We start from the raw sequence: 20,908 nt of genomic DNA, 5'->3' as shown, positions 1-20,908 counted from the left end.
CCCCCCTGGGAATTCATCCAGCATTGCGACTTCCTCATCTTCCCGCTCCTGCTCCTCCACAGCCTGATCAATGACACGACGCAATGCACGCTCCAGAAAGAAGGCATAAGGTACCATGTCACTGATGGCGCCATGGCTGCGACTGACCAGTTTGGTGATCTCCTCAAATGGCCGCAGAAGTCTGCATGTGTCGCGCATGAGCAGCCACTGGCGCGGTGAAAAAAAACCCAGCTCCCCAGAACCGTTTCTTTCGCAGAGTTCATACAGGTAGACGTTAACTGCACGTTTCTGCTGGAGCAGCCTATCAAGCATATAGAAGGTTGAGTTCCATCGCGTCGGGCAATCGCAAATAAGACGTCTGACCGGCAGATGGTGTCGCCGCTGAATGTCAGCAAGGCGAGCCATGGCCGTGTAAGATCTTCTGAAATGGGCCGAGATTTTCCTTGCCTGCCGCAAGATGTCCTGGACCCCAGGGTATTTGACAAGGAATCGCTGCACGACCAAGTTTAAGACGTGTGCCATGCACGGCACGTGCGTGATTTTGCCCTGTTTCAATGCGCTAAGCAGATTGGCACCGTTGTCACACACCACTTTACCAACTGTCAAATTGAGCGGTGTTAGCCACTCATCTGCCTGTGAACGCAAAGCTGAAAGGAGTGCCGGGCCAGTGTGGCTCTTTGCTTCCAGGCACAACAGACGCAGCACGGCATGGCAACGTCTCACCTGGCATGTGGAATAGGTTCTGGGGAGCTTGGGCGGTGCAGTGGAAGAGACGCTAGCAGCGGAAAAGGAGGAGGCAGCTGAGGAGGAGAGGGAGGAGGATGGAGTAGGAGGAGGAGAAGAAGAGTCAGGCCTGCATGCAATCCGTGGCGGTAAAACCAAATCTACACGGGTGCCACGGGTTACATGCTTGACGGCCGTCAGAAGGTTCACCCAGTGGGCAGTAAAACTGATATACCTTCCCTGCCCGTGTTTGCTAGACCACGTGTCTGTGGTCAGATGTATCTTGGCACCGACACTGTGTGCCAGAGATACATTCACTTGCCGCTGAACATGGCCATATAGCTCTGGGATGCCCTTCTCTGAGAAATACTTCCTTCCTGGGACCTTCCATTGTGGTGTTCCAATGGCCACAAATTTGCGAAAGGCCTCCGAGTCCACCAGTTTATATGGCAGTAGTTGGCGGGCTATGAGTTCTGACAAGCCAGCCGCCAACCGTTGGGCAAGAGGGTTATCCGGCGTCATCATTTTTTTACGCTCAAACATTAGGCCCACGGAAGCCTGCCTTTTTGCAGAAAAATGTGAGCTTGGCGTGATGGAAGGTGGAGTGGAGGACAATTGTGAGGAGAGAGGAGAAGGAGAAGTAGAAGACGAGGCTGGACGGTGAGAGCCTGCAGTGTGGCTTTGTGTGTTCCGTTGCTCCCACTGGGCTCGGTGATGGCTGCTCATGTGCCTTCTTAAGGCGGTCGTCCCTAGGTGAGTATTGGGCTTACCGCGACTAACGCGTTGACTGCAAAGATTGCAGATGGCAACGCTATTGTCAGCAGCGGACACGTTAAAAAAAGCCCACACTGCGGAGCCATGTGCCGGTGTCCTGGGAGCGCCAGATGTGACCGTACATGGTCGATGACTCGCTCCTGATACATTTGCAGTCTGCTTTGTCCCTGCTGTGCAATGTAAGTCATTGCTGCTTCTCCTCCCTATCTGCTGGTCCATATCTCCCTCTGAACTCCCCTCCTCTTCCTCTCTTGTGGGCACCCACGTGACATCACTAGACACGTCATCATCAACGTCACCTTCCCCACCGCTATAAGTAGAGTAGGCAGCAACACCGGGGACCAACCTCCTCCTTGGGCTGATCTGGGTACTGGCGTCAGACTGCTGAGTAGCGCTTGTTGCTACCTCCTCTTCCTGATCCAATACCAAGAGTGGCTGCGCATCAGAAATGTCCTCTTGATATGGATCGGAAAATAATTCCAGTGACTCAAGCGGAAGGTATGTGGTGGTGGTGGTGGTGGTCGTGTTGTTGGTGGTAGTGTCTTTGGGGGTGCACATAGCAGAGAGTGAAGAAGAGGGTGCAGATCGAGAGGATGAGGAGGGTGCAGAAGAGTAAGGCTGAGCGAGCCACTCAACCAAGTCTGGTGCATCCTTTAAAGTAATTGAACGCACCTTCTGCAACTTCCCACTTTGGCTCAAGCCTGTTGCTCCTGCCCTACCCCTACCACCCCTGCGGAAGGGCCTGCCTCTTCCTCTGCATGTCATTTTTTAAATGACCCTGTGACAAAACTCTTAGTCCCTATACCGCTGAAGGACTGCTGCAGTATAGGTGAGCGGTCAGCAGTGGTGCACGTCAACCCTATCTATTGTGGACCTATAGCGGTCCTTACAGAACAGCAGACTGTACCGCACTCAAGCCTATGTACCGTAGCACCCTATACCAAGTTACCAGTCCTTATAAGAACTTTTGTGGACCAAGCAGGTTGTGTATTAGTGTTTAGCAGACTGTACGTCAGTCCCTATACCGCTGAAGGACTGCTGCAGTATAGGGCAGCGGTCAGCAGTGGTGCACGTCAACCCTATCTATTGTGGACCGATAGCGGTCCTTACAGAACAGCAGACTGTACCGCACTCAAGCCTATGTACCGTAGCACCCTATACCAAGTTACCAGTCCTTATAAGAACTTTTGTGGAACAAGCAGGTTGTGTGTTAGTGATTAGCAGACTGTACGTCAGTCCCTATACCGCTGAAGGACTGCTGCAGTATAGGGCAGCGGTCAGCAGTAGTGCACGGCAACCCTATGTATTGTGGACCGATAGCGGTCCTTACAGAACAGCAGACTGTAACGCACTCAGGCCTATGTACCGTAGCACCCTATACCAAGTTACCAGTCCTTATAAGAACTTTTGTGGACCAAGCAGGTTGTGTATTAGTGTTTAGCAGACTGTACGTCAGTCCCTATACCGCTGAAGGACTGCTGCAGTATAGGGCAGCGGTCAGCAGTGGTGCACGTCAACCCTATCTATTGTGGACCGATAGCGGTCCTTACAGAACAGCAGACTGTACCGCACTCAAGCCTATGTACCGTAGCACCCTATACCAAGTTACCAGTCCTTATAAGAACTTTTGTGGACCAAGCAGGTTGTGTGTTAGTGTTTAGCAGACTGTGCGTCAGTCCCTATACCGCTGAAGGACTGCTGCAGTATAGGGCAGCGGTCAGCAGTAGTGCACGGCAACCCTATGTATTGTGGACCGATAGCGGTCCTTACAGAACAGCAGACTGTAACGCACTCAGGCCTATGTACCGTAGCACCCTATACCAAGTTACCAGTCCTTATAAGAACTTTTGTGGACCAAGCAGGTTGTGTGTTAGTGATTAGCAGACTGTACGTCAGTCCCTATACCAATGAAGGACTGCTGCAGTATAGGGCAGCGGTCAGCAGTAGTGCACGGCAACCCTATGTATTGTGGACCGATAGCGGTCCTTACAGAACAGCAGACTGTACTGCACTCAGGCCTATGTACCGTAGCACCCTATACCAAGTTACCAGTCCTTATAAAAACTTTTGTGGACCAAGCAGGTTGTGTGTTAGTGTTTAGCAGACTGTGCGTCAGTCCCTATACCGCTGAAGGACTGCTGCAGTATAGGGCAGCGGTCAGCAGTAGTGCACGGCAACCCTATGTATTGTGGACCGATAGCGGTCCTTACAGAACAGCAGACTGTAACGCACTCAGGCCTATGTACCGTAGCACCCTATACCAAGTTACCAGTCCTTATAAGAACTTTTGTGGACCAAGCAGGTTGTGTGTTAGTGATTAGCAGACTGTACGTCAGTCCCTATACCAATGAAGGACTGCTGCAGTATAGGGCAGCGGTCAGCAGTAGTGCACGGCAACCCTATGTATTGTGGACCGATAGCGGTCCTTACAGAACAGCAGACTGTACTGCACTCAGGCCTATGTACCGTAGCACCCTATACCAAGTTACCAGTCCTTATAAGAACTTTTGTGGACCAAGCAGGTTGTGTGTTAGTGATTAGCAGACTGTACGTCAGTCCCTATACCAATGAAGGACTGCTGCAGTATAGGGCAGCGGTCAGCAGTAGTGCACGGCAACCCTATGTATTGTGGACCGATAGCGGTCCTTACAGAACAGCAGACTGTACTGCACTCAGGCCTATGTACCGTAGCACCCTATACCAAGTTACCAGTCCTTATAAGAACTTTTGTGGACCAAGCAGGTTGTGTATTAGTGTTTAGCAGACTGTGCGTCAGTCCCTATACCGCTGAAGGACTGCTGCAGTATAGGGCAGCGGTCAGCAGTAGTGCACGGCAACCCTATGTATTGTGGACCGATAGCGGTCCTTACAGAACAGCAGACTGTACCGCACCCAAGCCTATGTACCGTAGCACCCTAGACAGACCAAGTTACCAGTCCTGATAAAGAGCTTTGTGGAACAAGTGAGTTGTGAATGATTAGCAGACTGCAGCAGAAGGGCAGCAGTCAAGTATAATATTCTTTCTATATTTGGAAGAAAGAATATTATACGTGTACAAGCCTATTACCGTACCACTGATACCAGTCCTGAAAAGAACCTTTGTGGAACTAATAGTAACAGCAAGTCTTTAAAATTATCCTCACTGCCTGACACACTGCTTCCTGCCTGTCCCTATACAAATTGGCAAAAAAGAGTAGGCTGGAACGATTAGCTGGAACAGCTCTTTTGTGGACCTGATAGTAACAGCTAATGATGATGATGATGATGATGATGAAGAAAGACTAATCTGGCTGAGCTGTCCCTAAAATAGCAGCATACAGCGCTCTGTCCCTTTATCTAAACTGACAAAAGAAACTCAGGCTGCTGACCTAACACCTATACCAGTCCTGAAAAGAACTTTTGTGTACCAAATAGCTAGCGTTTTCTCTGTCCCTACTCCACACAGGATCCTTTCCCTACAGTGACAGAAGAAAGAATGTAAAATGGCCACCGGATCGGGTGTATTTATAGGTTAGGGGGAATGTCCAAGTGTCCATGAGCTGTCATGTCTCAATTGGTTGTCCTGTAACACATGATAAACGTGTCACGAAAGGTTAAAGTTCTTGTATACATTAAACACGTAAGTCCGCCGGGGCGAACGACGGAAAAAGGCGTTCGAACCCGCGGACGGCGAAAGTCGGAAATTCGCCGCGAAACGACCGCCGGGCGAACCGTTCGGCCATCACTACTTACCACTAGTGATGGCCGAACGGTTCGCCCGGCGGTCGTTTCGCGGCGAATTTCCGACTTTCGCCGTCCGCGGGTTCGAACGCCTTTTTCCGTCGTTCGCCCCGGCGGACTTACGTGTTTAATGTATACAAGAACTTTAACCTTTCGTGACACGTTTATCATGTGTTACAGGACAACCAATTGAGACATGACAGCTCATGGACACTTGGACATTCCCCCTAACCTATAAATACACCCGATCCGGTGGCCATTTTACATTCTTTCTTCTGTCACTGTAGGGAAAGGATCCTGTGTGGAGTAGGGACAGAGAAAACGCTAGCTATTTGGTACACAAAAGTTCTTTTCAGGACTGGTATAGGTGTTAGGTCAGCAGCCTGAGTTTCTTTTGTCAGTTTAGATAAAGGGACAGAGCGCTGTATGCTGCTATTTTAGGGACAGCTCAGCCAGATTAGTCTTTCTTCATCATCATCATCATCATCATCATTAGCTGTTACTATCAGGTCCACAAAAGAGCTGTTCCAGCTAATCGTTCCAGCCTACTCTTTTTTGCCAATTTGTATAGGGACAGGCAGGAAGCAGTGTGTCAGGCAGTGAGGATAATTTTAAAGACTTGCTGTTACTATTAGTTCCACAAAGGTTCTTTTCAGGACTGGTATCAGTGGTACGGTAATAGGCTTGTACACGTATAATATTCTTTCTTCCAAATATAGAAAGAATATTATACTTGACTGCTGCCCTTCTGCTGCAGTCTGCTAATCATTCACAACTCACTTGTTCCACAAAGCTCTTTATCAGGACTGGTAACTTGGTCTGTCTAGGGTGCTACGGTACATAGGCTTGGGTGCGGTACAGTCTGCTGTTCTGTAAGGACCGCTATCGGTCCACAATACATAGGGTTGCCGTGCACTACTGCTGACCGCTGCCCTATACTGCAGCAGTCCTTCAGCGGTATAGGGACTGACGCACAGTCTGCTAAACACTAATACACAACCTGCTTGGTCCACAAAAGTTCTTATAAGGACTGGTAACTTGGTATAGGGTGCTACGGTACATAGGCCTGAGTGCAGTACAGTCTGCTGTTCTGTAAGGACCGCTATCGGTCCACAATACATAGGGTTGCCGTGCACTACTGCTGACCGCTGCCCTATACTGCAGCAGTCCTTCATTGGTATAGGGACTGACGTACAGTCTGCTAATCACTAACACACAACCTGCTTGGTCCACAAAAGTTCTTATAAGGACTGGTAACTTGGTATAGGGTGCTACGGTACATAGGCCTGAGTGCAGTACAGTCTGCTGTTCTGTAAGGACCGCTATCGGTCCACAATACATAGGGTTGCCGTGCACTACTGCTGACCGCTGCCCTATACTGCAGCAGTCCTTCATTGGTATAGGGACTGACGTACAGTCTGCTAATCACTAACACACAACCTGCTTGGTCCACAAAAGTTCTTATAAGGACTGGTAACTTGGTATAGGGTGCTACGGTACATAGGCCTGAGTGCGTTACAGTCTGCTGTTCTGTAAGGACCGCTATCGGTCCACAATACATAGGGTTGCCGTGCACTACTGCTGACCGCTGCCCTATACTGCAGCAGTCCTTCAGCGGTATAGGGACTGACGCACAGTCTGCTAAACACTAACACACAACCTGCTTGGTCCACAAAAGTTTTTATAAGGACTGGTAACTTGGTATAGGGTGCTACGGTACATAGGCCTGAGTGCAGTACAGTCTGCTGTTCTGTAAGGACCGCTATCGGTCCACAATACATAGGGTTGCCGTGCACTACTGCTGACCGCTGCCCTATACTGCAGCAGTCCTTCATTGGTATAGGGACTGACGTACAGTCTGCTAATCACTAACACACAACCTGCTTGGTCCACAAAAGTTCTTATAAGGACTGGTAACTTGGTATAGGGTGCTACGGTACATAGGCCTGAGTGCGTTACAGTCTGCTGTTCTGTAAGGACCGCTATCGGTCCACAATACATAGGGTTGCCGTGCACTACTGCTGACCGCTGCCCTATACTGCAGCAGTCCTTCAGCGGTATAGGGACTGACGCACAGTCTGCTAAACACTAACACACAACCTGCTTGGTCCACAAAAGTTCTTATAAGGACTGGTAACTTGGTATAGGGTGCTACGGTACATAGGCTTGAGTGCGGTACAGTCTGCTGTTCTGTAAGGACCGCTATCGGTCCACAATAGATAGGGTTGACGTGCACCACTGCTGACCGCTGCCCTATACTGCAGCAGTCCTTCAGCGGTATAGGGACTGACGTACAGTCTGCTAAACACTAATACACAACCTGCTTGGTCCACAAAAGTTCTTATAAGGACTGGTAACTTGGTATAGGGTGCTACGGTACATAGGCCTGAGTGCGTTACAGTCTGCTGTTCTGTAAGGACCGCTATCGGTCCACAATACATAGGGTTGCCGTGCACTACTGCTGACCGCTGCCCTATACTGCAGCAGTCCTTCAGCGGTATAGGGACTGACGTACAGTCTGCTAATCACTAACACACAACCTGCTTGTTCCACAAAAGTTCTTATAAGGACTGGTAACTTGGTATAGGGTGCTACGGTACATAGGCTTGAGTGCGGTACAGTCTGCTGTTCTGTAAGGACCGCTATCGGTCCACAATAGATAGGGTTGACGTGCACCACTGCTGACCGCTGCCCTATACTGCAGCAGTCCTTCAGCGGTATAGGGACTGACGTACAGTCTGCTAAACACTAATACACAACCTGCTTGGTCCACAAAAGTTCTTATAAGGACTGGTAACTTGGTATAGGGTGCTACGGTACATAGGCTTGAGTGCGGTACAGTCTGCTGTTCTGTAAGGACCGCTATAGGTCCACAATAGATAGGGTTGACGTGCACCACTGCTGACCGCTCACCTATACTGCAGCAGTCCTTCAGCGGTATAGGGACTAAGAGTTTTGTCACAGGGTCATTTAAAAAATGACATGCAGAGGAAGAGGCAGGCCCTTCCGCAGGGGTGGTAGGGGTAGGGCAGGAGCAACAGGCTTGAGCCAAAGTGGGAAGTTGCAGAAGGTGCGTTCAATTACTTTAAAGGATGCACCAGACTTGGTTGAGTGGCTCGCTCAGCCTTACTCTTCTGCACCCTCCTCATCCTCTCGATCTGCACCCTCTTCTTCACTCTCTGCTATGTGCACCCCCAAAGACACTACCACCAACAACACGACCACCACCACCACCACCACATACCTTCCGCTTGAGTCACTGGAATTATTTTCCGATCCATATCAAGAGGACATTTCTGATGCGCAGCCACTCTTGGTATTGGATCAGGAAGAGGAGGTAGCAACAAGCGCTACTCAGCAGTCTGACGCCAGTACCCAGATCAGCCCAAGGAGGAGGTTGGTCCCCGGTGTTGCTGCCTACTCTACTTATAGCGGTGGGGAAGGTGACGTTGATGATGACGTGTCTAGTGATGTCACGTGGGTGCCCACAAGAGAGGAAGAGGAGGGGAGTTCAGAGGGAGATATGGACCAGCAGATAGGGAGGAGAAGCAGCAATGACTTACATTGCACAGCAGGGACAAAGCAGACTGCAAATGTATCAGGAGCGAGTCATCGACCATGTACGGTCACATCTGGCGCTCCCAGGACACCGGCACATGGCTCCGCAGTGTGGGCTTTTTTTAACGTGTCCGCTGCTGACAATAGCGTTGCCATCTGCAATCTTTGCAGTCAACGCGTTAGTCGCGGTAAGCCCAATACTCACCTAGGGACGACCGCCTTAAGAAGGCACATGAGCAGCCATCACCGAGCCCAGTGGGAGCAACGGAACACACAAAGCCACACTGCAGGCTCTCACCGTCCAGCCTCGTCTTCTACTTCTCCTTCTCCTCTCTCCTCACAATTGTCCTCCACTCCACCTTCCATCACGCCAAGCTCACATTTTTCTGCAAAAAGGCAGGCTTCCGTGGGCCTAATGTTTGAGCGTAAAAAAATGATGACGCCGGATAACCCTCTTGCCCAACGGTTGGCGGCTGGCTTGTCAGAACTCATAGCCCGCCAACTACTGCCATATAAACTGGTGGACTCGGAGGCCTTTCGCAAATTTGTGGCCATTGGAACACCACAATGGAAGGTCCCAGGAAGGAAGTATTTCTCAGAGAAGGGCATCCCAGAGCTATATGGCCATGTTCAGCGGCAAGTGAATGTATCTCTGGCACACAGTGTCGGTGCCAAGATACATCTGACCACAGACACGTGGTCTAGCAAACACGGGCAGGGAAGGTATATCAGTTTTACTGCCCACTGGGTGAACCTTCTGACGGCCGTCAAGCATGTAACCCGTGGCACCCGTGTAGATTTGGTTTTACCGCCACGGATTGCATGCAGGCCTGACTCTTCTTCTCCTCCTCCTACTCCATCCTCCTCCCTCTCCTCCTCAGCTGCCTCCTCCTTTTCCGCTGCTAGCGTCTCTTCCACTGCACCGCCCAAGCTCCCCAGAACCTATTCCACATGCCAGGTGAGACGTTGCCATGCCGTGCTGCGTCTGTTGTGCCTGGAAGCAAAGAGCCACACTGGCCCGGCACTCCTTTCAGCTTTGCGTTCACAGGCAGATGAGTGGCTAACACCGCTCAATTTGACAGTTGGTAAAGTGGTGTGTGACAACGGTGCCAATCTGCTTAGCGCATTGAAACAGGGCAAAATCACGCACGTGCCGTGCATGGCACACGTCTTAAACTTGGTCGTGCAGCGATTCCTTGTCAAATACCCTGGGGTCCAGGACATCTTGCGGCAGGCAAGGAAAATCTCGGCCCATTTCAGAAGATCTTACACGGCCATGGCTCGCCTTGCTGACATTCAGCGGCGACACCATCTGCCGGTCAGACGTCTTATTTGCGATTGCCCGACGCGATGGAACTCAACCTTCTATATGCTTGATAGGCTGCTCCAGCAGAAACGTGCAGTTAACGTCTACCTGTATGAACTCTGCGAAAGAAACGGTTCTGGGGAGCTGGGTTTTTTTTCACCGCGCCAGTGGCTGCTCATGCGCGACACATGCAGACTTCTGCGGCCATTTGAGGAGATCACCAAACTGGTCAGTCGCAGCCATGGCGCCATCAGTGACATGGTACCTTATGCCTTCTTTCTGGAGCGTGCATTGCGTCGTGTCATTGATCAGGCTGTGGAGGAGCAGGAGCGGGAAGATGAGGAAGTCGCAATGCTGGATGAATTCCCAGGGGGGGCTACTCTATCTGAGACAAGTCAACAACAGGAGTCTGATGAGGAGTCAGAGGAGGATGGTGCCGGGGCGGATGAGCAGGAGCAAGAAGAGCATGCTTTAAACCTTTCTGGGATCCCTGTTGTGCGAGGATGGGGAGAGGAGAATGAAGAGGACGACATTATCCTGGATGATGAGCAGGAGCCAGGCCACCACACCGCTTCCACTTTAGTGCAAATGGGGGCCTTCATGCTCCAGTGTTTTAATAGGGACCCCCGTATAAAAAGCATGAGGGTCAAGGACCAGTACTGGGTGGCAACGTACTTAGACCCCCGGTACAAACACAAAATGGCGGAAATGTTACCGCCGTCGCAGAGGGCTGTCAGAATGCAGCACTTCCAGGCCTTGCTTCGAGAAATGCTGCATTCTGCTTTTGCGTGCGCTGGCAGAGGAGCAATTCCCACTCCCAGAGAAGGATTTGCGGGTACCAATCCAACAGCGCCTGCAAGAAGAGGCCGGTTTGAAGATGTGTTGGTGACTTCGGATATGAGGTCATTCTTTCAGCCGACCCATCGACAGGTGTCATCCGGATCCAGCATCAGGGAACGCCTAGACCGTCAGGTGTCCGACTACATTGGGTTAACGGCCGATGTGGACGCTCTGAGGAGTGATGAACCCCTAGACTACTGGGTGGGCAGGCTTGACCTCTGGCCAGAGCTTGCCCAATTTGCAATCGAACTGTTGGCTTGCCCCTCATCCAGTGTCCTGTCCGAAAGGACGTTCAGCGCAGCAGGGGGGATTGTGACCGATAAGCGTACTCGCCTAGCTCACCACAGTGTTAACTACCTCACATTTCTAAAAATGAATGAGGCATGGATCTCGGAGGAATTCAACACATGTGATCAGTAGACCATGTATATGTCTATAAACAATTTTTGGAATCAAGCACACAGACCTTCTTAATTCATTTGGCTCACTTCCCTGACCCAAAAAAGCACACCGTACTATATGCCCCTACCCTCCTCTTTGAAGAGGTTGAGCGGTGTCATATTTCTACTGGGGCTGCTTATTATGAGGGGTTCCCACCATCCCTGTGCTGTGCTGACTTCCTCCTGGGTGTTCTTATTATGAGGGGCTCCCACCATCCCTGTGCTGTGCTGACTTCCTCCTGGGGGTTCTTATTATGAGGGGATCACACCATCCCTGTGCTGTGCTGACTTCCTCCTGGGGCTGCTTACGGTGCTGCTGTCAGCGCTGTATGTCACGGAGCTGCTGTCAGCGCTGTATGTCACGGAGCTGCTGTCAGCGCTGTATGTCACGGAGCTGCTGTCAGCGCTGTATGTCACGGAGCTGCTGTCAGCGCTGTATGTCACGGAGCTGCTGTCAGCGCTGTATGTCACGGAGCTGCTGTCAGCGCTGTATGTCACGGAGCTGCTGTCAGCGCTGTATGTCACGGAGCTGCTGTCAGCGCTGTATGTCACGGAGCTGCTGTCAGCGCTGTATGTCACGGAGCTGCTGTCAGCGCTGTATGTCACGGTGCTGCTGTCAGCGCTGTATGTCACGGAGCTGCTGTCAGCGCTGTATGTCACGGAGCTGCTGTCAGTGCTGTATGTCACGGAGCTGCTGTCAGCGCTGTATGTCACGGAGCTGCTGTCAGCGCTGTATGTCACGGAGCTGCTGTCAGCGCTGTATGTCACGGTGCTGCTGTCAGCGCTGTATGTCACGGAGCTGCTGTCAGCGCTGTATGTCACGGAGCTGCTGTCAGCGCTGTATGTCACGGAGCTGCTGTCAGCGCTGTATGTCACGGAGCTGCTGTCAGCGCTGTATGTCACGGAGCTGCTGTCAGCGCTGTATGTCACGGTGCTGATGTCAGTGCTCTGTATTACGGTGCTGCTGTCAGTGCTCTGTATCTCCTGCACCCTCTTGTTTGCCTACCCTGGTCCCTGACCTTCCCTCTCCTCCATTGCCTTCATTAGCTCCATAGTCCTGAATTGTCAGAACAATTTCCCAAATAAAAAAAAAATGCTTGTAGTTATCGATCCCAAATTCACCTCATACATGTATTATGCTATTGTCCAGGTGGTGGGACTACGTGCTACCCCCTAATAATTACCCCGTGGCCGCAAATTCGACCTAAAGGTTTGCGAAATTCGCCTCCCATTGAAGTCAATGGAGCCCGCGGCGAACGGTCGTTTTCGCGAACGTTTGTGTCCGTTCGCGTTTCGCGTTCGCGAAACGTCCCGTCGGAAGTTCGTCCATCACTACTTACCACTTGTAGCAGGGTGTCCCAGAGAGAGTCAGGAAAATTCCTGTTCAGGGTTTATACATCTCCCAGGCTGCTCTCATACACGTTCAGGGATCTCTGATCCACGATCCAGTTCAGATCTTGGTCCTCTCCCTCAGGCCAATTTATGTTAATCTGAGACAGACAGCAAGTGTGCTTGGCCTGGGAAAGAAAAAAATCCCCCAAAAAAAAAAAAAAAAAAAAATCAGACAACGCCTGTCTGTGAGAGCAAGAGGTTGGTAAAAGCTAACAAGTTGTACATGTGGGGGCTGACGAGCTGTGGACTTGCTGAGCCTGATAATTAGGGCCTGTATTTTGTATAGTTAGTGCAGAGACACGGCTAGGTTTTTGTTTTGCTATTTTTGTTCCTGTTTGTTTTCTGCGATGCTGTACAACACCTGTGTATATAGACATTGTAAATATCACAAATAAACACTGCACTGTTTTGTCACTACCTTTGTGGATTTGGTATCTGCGCCTGAGAGACTGCTTATCCAAGGGAGCTTTGTATCTGCTACCTGTTCCCCAGCTTACACACTGATCAGATTCTAAAGCAAACCATCCAAAAAGGAAAGACGATTGTAGCACCATAAAGTGTAATAATGCTGCTCCAGTTCCATAAGAGATCACAATTCCCATATGAGATCAGGTGTGTCCCAAATGAGACTTACCCTTGGGTCCTCAGCCAAATAAAGGGTTTTTTATTTTATGTTTTTGTAGCTTTGTATGTGTGTGTGTATATATATATATATATATATATATATATATATATATATATATATATAAAATGTAAAATGTATTATGAGAGGCATCTGAGGCTATATAATATTTACAGTTTGTATTTATTTTTCCCGTTTTTGTAGGTTTGTTCATTTTTGGCGATTTCACTATTAGCAGGACAGTAAGTGATGTAAATCTCTCTAATAGAGCTCTGTATGTCAGAAAAATCCTGACAGGAATTCTAAATCTTCACCAGTCTATCCAAGACTAGTTGGCTGCAAATACACTTTGAAAAGAACCACAGTAAAACATTGGAGCCACCACTGCTGGCTTGTTTATTGAAGATGCAAGACTTTGTTGTTCGGGACTTTTGAGGTCAATGTCTTGCAACTAGCATGTAAGTATCAAGGGCCCGAATTTGATTTCTGGATGTTTGTTCTGTGTTTTATTACTTAGTGAGCTAGTGACCATCTAGCAAAGCAACAGTAAGCATGCCCGTCCCTTAGCATACACCTTGAAAAATAAGTCATTAATGGCAACTTTTTATATTTCTGCCCTGACAGGCAATACTGTATTGAGTTTTTGTGGCTGCTACATAGACTAGAACGGTATATTACAGATGAGTATTAATGCAGCTATATTTGCAAATGTATGTGTGGGGGGGGAAACACACACACACACACACACACTGCATGAAAGCTGCATGCTTTCTATATGTGTCTGTTTCTGATTGGTACAATTTAAGCTCTATATCTCCTATATGTACCATCAGCCTTTGATGCCCGTTCCTTCATGTGAATAAAGGATAAGATTATCACTATATTAAGATGTGCTGGTGTAGTGCCTTGTTGTCTTATGGTCCAGGGCCATGTCTTGGGATCCTGGTTCTATACTTGAGGATCCTTCTTGAGGCCAGCATCTGGAATTTCTACCTGTGGCCCTGTGCTATTGTGTAGATCAGGGGTCTCAAACTGGTGGCCCTCCAGCTGTTGCAGAACTACAAGTCCTGTCATGCCTATGGAGTCATGCTTGTAACTGTCAGCCTTGCAATGCCTCATGGGATTTGTAGTTTTTCAACAGTTGGAGGCCCACCAGTTTGAGACCCCTGGTGTAGATGGATTAGCAGATACAATTTTACAAAATATCCATAATGGGCCTTGTTTCAGTATACGTATGGAGGACCCTTAGACTTAAACCGGTATTAAATCCCAAATCAAAAAATACTGCAGCTTAACTATCATTAGATATTTTCACCTAGTGATTTGGCCAGTAACGCAACTCTGGAGGAATAGTCACAGGAGCAGTATTGTCAGGATGGAGGGATGGATAATGTTAATGTATTTAAATCTGCTAATGCATTTAACACATTCAAGCTGAACTCCAGCTTGCGATTTATAATCTGTTACAGACAACTTTTTTTTATTTATTAATTGGAAATTATACCTTGTAGCTACGATTTCCCATTTAGATGCTGCTATACCAAAAGGTTAAAAATTGCCATTAATGCTGCCCGACCCTCAGACATTTTCGTACTCTTTTAATAAAATAACATGGTTGATTATTTTAGAATAAAAATATCCTACAAAGATTGGATCCTATTGTAGCGTGTACTCATCAGGAGTACTGGCGCTATGTATGTAAATTTAGTTTTTGCCCAAAACTGTAGTTACATTTTGGGGTTAATTGTGTGAAATTATGCTTTGGCATCAGTTTGGCTGGGCTGTATTTAAGGTCCTGCCTGGTCATAGGTGGGGTTTGCACCTGTGAGAGGCATTAGAATGCAACCTGGTTGGACGCATTGGGTACCAATCTCTCTCTGAGCCTATCAGTGGGTGCATTTGTCTCGCTGTGTATTCTGGGAGAGGGTACTTAAGGTGCTGAAGTCAGGTGGTTTTGGGTTCCGGTCCAGACGTTGTTGCTTACTCCATGGTCCTGGTCCTCCTGACCAGCCCCCAGTGGCCATCATGGACTGGGGTGCGGATCCATCCGTTTCCGAGTCTCGGAACTGGCTAGTCCAAGGCACAGTAACTGGAAGGAGGATTCTAAGGTGTTCCGGTGTCGTCTCGGATTTGGAGAGGACCAGCAACTCTACATGCAACCAGGGGAGGACTCTTCAGTAAGAGGACCACGCACAAGGCTGGCTGCTCGGTAAGAGCCTGGAAGCTGAGCTGTAAGAACACTACTTGAATCTGCATTTCTTACGGTATCGCCAGACCAGCTGCAAGATTCTGGTACAGTAAGAAAAGTTCCTACCTCTATCCTTCCGTTTGCAACTAAGTTCCTGTGAGCATCTAAGTTTTCAACCAAGGCTGTGGCAGAGACTTTGCTAAACTAAAATTACTTGTTGGCAGCTAGTACCCATAAACAAGGATTTATCCAACAGTTAGATTAGATCCAGTTGCGAGTGGCTATTCCCTGGATTATGTACAGAGATACTTTTATTGAAGTCAGCCGTTCCAAAGTACCTGAGCTATACTTCATCCTTATACCCTCTATTCCCAACAGAGAGACTGAGTTTTGTTCAACTATTTTATGCAAATAAAAACCCCAAAAAGGGAATGCAAGTGTTAGTCTCTGCAGTTACTGGGCCATTAACCTTAGGAACCCCTAGACAATAACGACGAGTTACGAGCTGGAGCCCAGAAAAATTCCAGCCGCTCCTTTTGCGGGTCAGTGCTACACTATACAATTCATTCTTTCCCTGAAAACCTGAATCTAGGGATTTCTAGTCTTAGAGTGCCACCTGGTGGCCAAGTTGAGCTAGTGCTCGTGCAGTCAACATATTTCCCCAATGAGGTAAGAAAATGACATCAACTACAGCCTCTGGGAGGAGTCAGAATTTAGATTGTTTAGTAGATGTATAGAGCTCAGGGAGACCCTCACCATCTTAAGGATACCTCACTGGATACATTAACTTAGACACTCATCACACAGCTTCCATATTGAAGACCCCATTTTGAAATGCAGATTTCACATTAAGCTATGCCCATCGGCAACCATCTCGACAATTTGGTCGGCAGCCATCTTGAGGATTTGATTGGGAGCCATCTTAATGTCCTGTCTTTTTCAACCAAGTAATCCCTTTCATCCACTTGGAGGGTAGATCTAGTTCCTTATTTTCTTGATTTTGCTTGCAATGGAAAAACAATTGTTTTTTGGGTCATTTGAAATCCCCCCCTCATGATATCCTAACATGTCCTTGATTGGGTAATTATTTTAGCTAAATTGGCATGATTTACAGATTAGCAGATTATTGGCTGATACATAACAAATAACTTGGGCCTGTCCAGACCCTAGAGGTTCAGGTGGATCCTGAACCTCCACTTTTGCATGAGGGTTTAGGACCTGATGGTGGAAGTTGACTTGGAAAGTCTACCATTGCACCTGAAAAATGCATTTCTTGTAGTGCGAGACCAGGAAGTACTCAATGGGATAAATCTTGTCCTTTTTCTCCTGTCTAAGCTAAATCATCATCTGTCCTTGATTACCATTAGGGGCCGGCCAAATCTCGGTCCCAGGTATATCCTAAGACTGCTTCCTATTCACTTGTTGAATTCTTCTTTTAAGGGATGGCATTTTTACTAGTTAACAGACTCCAACCCCACTCTTCCTTTTCCCTGGGGGGGCTTCGACCTCCTCAAAAGAAGCATTCAAATCACATCACAGGTATGAAAGGAACAAGAAAGGCAACCCATTTTGCGCTAAAGTCAATGCTTACTCAAACCTTAGGCTTGAGTAGGCGCTGACTTTAGTACGAAATGCGTTATAACTATTGCTAGGTGGATAAGACCATCTCAAAAATTCACACAATTACGTGCTCACTCCTCATATGCTTGGGTGTTTCCTAAGCTATGCCAACCCCCAGCCTCATTTGTTCATATTTGTAAGGCCACCACCAGGTTTTCCGTTCATATTTTCAAAATTTTTCTAGGTGGACAGTTTATCGCAGCAGAACTCTAAATTGTATCAGTTATTGCTTAGGAACATCCTAAGGTTTATGAAAGCCTAGCCTATGTCTCATATAAGATAATGGTTTGGTACTGACATTTAAGGAGGGGGGGGCAAAAATATGTGCATTTATTTATTTTTTTTGCTCCAAAGGTTGAACTTTAAGTGCTCATGCACACGGACGTTTTAAAAAACTGGCTGCAAAGCTAGCTCCGATGCCTGGAAAAATTGTTGTTAAAAACGTGATTTTTACCGCGTTTTGCATTGGCGTTTTTGCGCGTTTTTTTTAGCGTTAGCGTTAAGGAGCGTTTTTTAAGAAACACATCTCTTGGCTATAGCACTCAGAAAACAAAGAAAATATGTTGCGCGTTAATGCGCGTTTTCACGCGTTTATGCGCATTTTTGCGCGTTTTCCCCGCGATTCGCGTTTTTACAGCTCTAGCTCCACGCCACGGAACGCACTGGTCCTGGGTTTTTTTTTTACAGCTTAAAAACGCCTATGCCATTTGCAGCTCAAAAACGCCTAGGTGGGCATGAAGCCATAGACTAACATGGACAGCCGTTTTTAAGCTGCAAAAAAAGCTCAAAAAAGTGGCTGTAAAAACGTCCGTGTGCATGAGGCCTAAGTGCTCATGCACACGGACGTTTTAAAAAAACTGGCTGCAAAGCTAGCTCCGATGCCTGGAAAAATCATTGTTAAAAACGTGATTTTTTTGCATTGGCGTTTTTGCGCGTTTTTGTGCGTTTTTTAGCGTTAAGTAGCGTTTTTTAAGAAACACATCTCTTGGCTATAGCACTCAGAAAACAAAGAAAATATGTTGCGCGTTTATGCGCGTTTTTGCGCGTTTTCCCGCGATTCGCGTTTTTACAGCTCTAGCTCCACGCCACGGAACGCACTGGTCCTGGGTTTTTTTTTTACAGCTTAAAAACGCCTATGCCATTTGCAGCTCAAAAACGCCTAGGTGGGCATGAAGCCATAGACTAACATGGACAGCCGTTTTTAAGCTGCAAAAAAAGCTCAAAAAAGTGGCTGTAAAAACGTCCGTGTGCATGAGGCCTAAGTGCTCATGCACACGGACGTTTTAAAAAAACTGGCTGCAAAGCTAGCTCCGATGCCTGGAAAAATCATTGTTAAAAACGTGATTTTTTTGCATTGGCGTTTTTGCGCGTTTTTGTGCGTTTTTTAGCGTTAAGTAGCGTTTTTTAAGAAACACATCTCTTGGCTATAGCACTCAGAAAACAAAGAAAATATGTTGCGCGTTTATGCGCGTTTTTGCGCGTTTTCCAGCGATTCGCGTTTTTACAGCTCTAGCTCCACGCCACGGAACGCACTGGTCCTGGGTTTTTTTTACAGCTTAAAAACGCCTATGTCATTTGCAGCTCAAAAACGACTAGGTGGGCATGAAGCCATAGACTAACATGGACAGCCGTTTTTAAGCTGCAAAAAAAGCTCAAAAAAGTGGCTGTAAAAACGTCCGTGTGCATGAGGCCTAAGCCTTGCATTGTTGGGGGGGGTGGGTGCTACAATGGTCAAAATATATATAATTATTTTTGTTTTTTCTGGTCGAGTCCCACTTTAAATTTCATATTTTTAAGTTCTAGTAAATGCGGGAAGATAATTGAACTATTTTTTTTTTCCTACCATCCCTTATTTTATATGCATTTAAAACTAAATAATGTATCCAATGTGCTCATGTTAAGTTATGCTAACACATCCTCCTCCCTTTTTTTTTTTTTTTTTTTTTTTTTTGCAGAATAGTTGCTGTTGTGGATGACAATCTCTGATTAAAAAGAGTTTCCTTTTATCAAGTTTAAAATGGAAACTGACATCGCACAAGCAAATGAGGAGGCTTGTTGGCCCGTAATGTTGATATGGGAGCGTATAACCCAGGCATACACTTCTGATTCTCCTCCTGCAGGCTGGGGTCTTCAAAAAGGAGAATTTGGATTCCAATCCTGGATATTCTCTTCAAACAACGAGAGATTCACTGTGGTCTGGGATAAGGATCGCTCTTATTGGAAAGTGACTTCTCCATTTGAAAACAACACTCTGTTTTTTGTTGGACCCCTTTTTATAGATAAATCAAGGACAGGCCTACTCGTACCTCCTTTATTTACTGTCTTAAATTCAGATAAGGATCTCTTAATCCCTGCCAATCCTGTAAAAGTGTCCGAAAAACACGCACAGATTGCACAATATCTGTTTAAGCCATTCTCAACAAAGGTTCCTGATTCTACTACATCACAGCAGTGATTGTCACTTTTAAGGTTCCGTATTTTCATATGCTCTCAAAATGGCAACACTTACGGACATGCCAGGTTTTATGCAAATCAGAGGCACTTCTAGCTCATGAGGTGGAAAGGTATATTATTAAAATGATGATTTTCTAATTATGTGATGGCTGCTAAAGCTAACCTTTTGTCTCCTTTATGTTTAATGTACATGTGTGCAATTCGGACATGTGAGTGTAGCAGAATATGGGAACAAGGATCCTGTTAAGTCTTGGGACATTGAATCATAAAATCATATCTCAAGTCCCCAAGATTTATCTGAAGACTTCATCAACATCTGACCATTGACCAAAGACTGCATAGTTTTACACCTTTCTTATTGTAAATACCATTATCAATCATGCAGTAAATTGAGACAGCTTTCAGCATACATCTGATGTCCGTTACTGATCACTTACACTGCAATATGTCTTTGAATTAGGCCTCACTGACTATCTGTAGACAGGTAGCTGTATCTGCACTCCAAGGAAAACCTACATCAGTGACTACAGGGTTTGTATATCATTACACCCAGGTATGCAAAAGTAACCTATTATTTAATAACCTCTGCCCCAGTGCCATTCCGAGTATCTACATAAGCAATACTTATATTGGGGGGGGGGATAAATGTTCCCTCACTGGCTCCATGGTTACCCAGGGTGGATTACTTATGCCTTATAGAAGAGCTAATATACACTATATTACCAAAAGTGTTGGGATGCCTGCCTTTACATGCAAATGAACTTTATTGACATTCCAGTCTAATGTTGGCTATACATGGATAGAAAATTGTTTGAAAAAACATTCGATACTCTCAATAAGTCGACTTTTGAAATGTTAGTAGGCTAATTTCGAATCTCGAAATGGCAATTTTAATGGGAAAAAAAGAACCACCATGTCTGTTTTTTTCCTCCCCAAAACGATTGATCAAAAGATCAGTAACGTAATCGTTTGAAAATAGTTAGAAAAATCGACAGTGCATGCACGTGTTAAATTGTAACCCTTGGAAGTCAATTCAACAACCAGCAAACAGAAAGGTCTTTCTTGTTGCTGACTTTTCATTCGCATAGACAATTAGAAAATATTGTACCTATTGAAGTGTGTGATATTTCAATATGCATTTTTCCAAACAGATAAAGTACCACCTGTTAAACTATTCTTGGCAGACCAGGCAACAAATGTGTGGGGGCACAAGGATGTTTGGCCATTAGATATGTATTTTCTGTGCTCAGACACTATGCTTGTCGCATTTG

The 20,908-nt window shown here is 47.0% G+C and overlaps 1 long non-coding RNA gene across 1 annotated transcript in view; it reads left to right on the top strand.

Moving 5' to 3' along the window:
• Window positions 1-20,046, top strand: part of LOC143924200 (uncharacterized) — a 76,543-nt gene extending 56,497 nt beyond the window's left edge. The window contains exons 2-3 of the long non-coding RNA XR_013261842.1: window positions 13,580-13,833; window positions 19,139-20,046. This is a non-coding gene — a long non-coding RNA (uncharacterized LOC143924200). The remainder of the gene's footprint in view (window positions 1-13,579; window positions 13,834-19,138) is intronic.
• The last annotated feature ends 862 nt before the right edge of the window (window positions 20,047-20,908 follow it).

The sequence above is a fragment of the Lithobates pipiens genome, unplaced genomic scaffold (genome assembly GCF_037356315.1).
Source record: "Lithobates pipiens isolate NorthernLeopardFrog02 unplaced genomic scaffold, aLitPip1_a1.2 Scaffold_22, whole genome shotgun sequence".
Classification (NCBI taxonomy): Eukaryota; Metazoa; Chordata; class Amphibia; order Anura; family Ranidae; genus Lithobates; species Lithobates pipiens.
The sequence above is the reverse complement of the archived record's forward strand: the minus strand, read 5'-3'. Positions and strand labels throughout refer to the sequence as shown.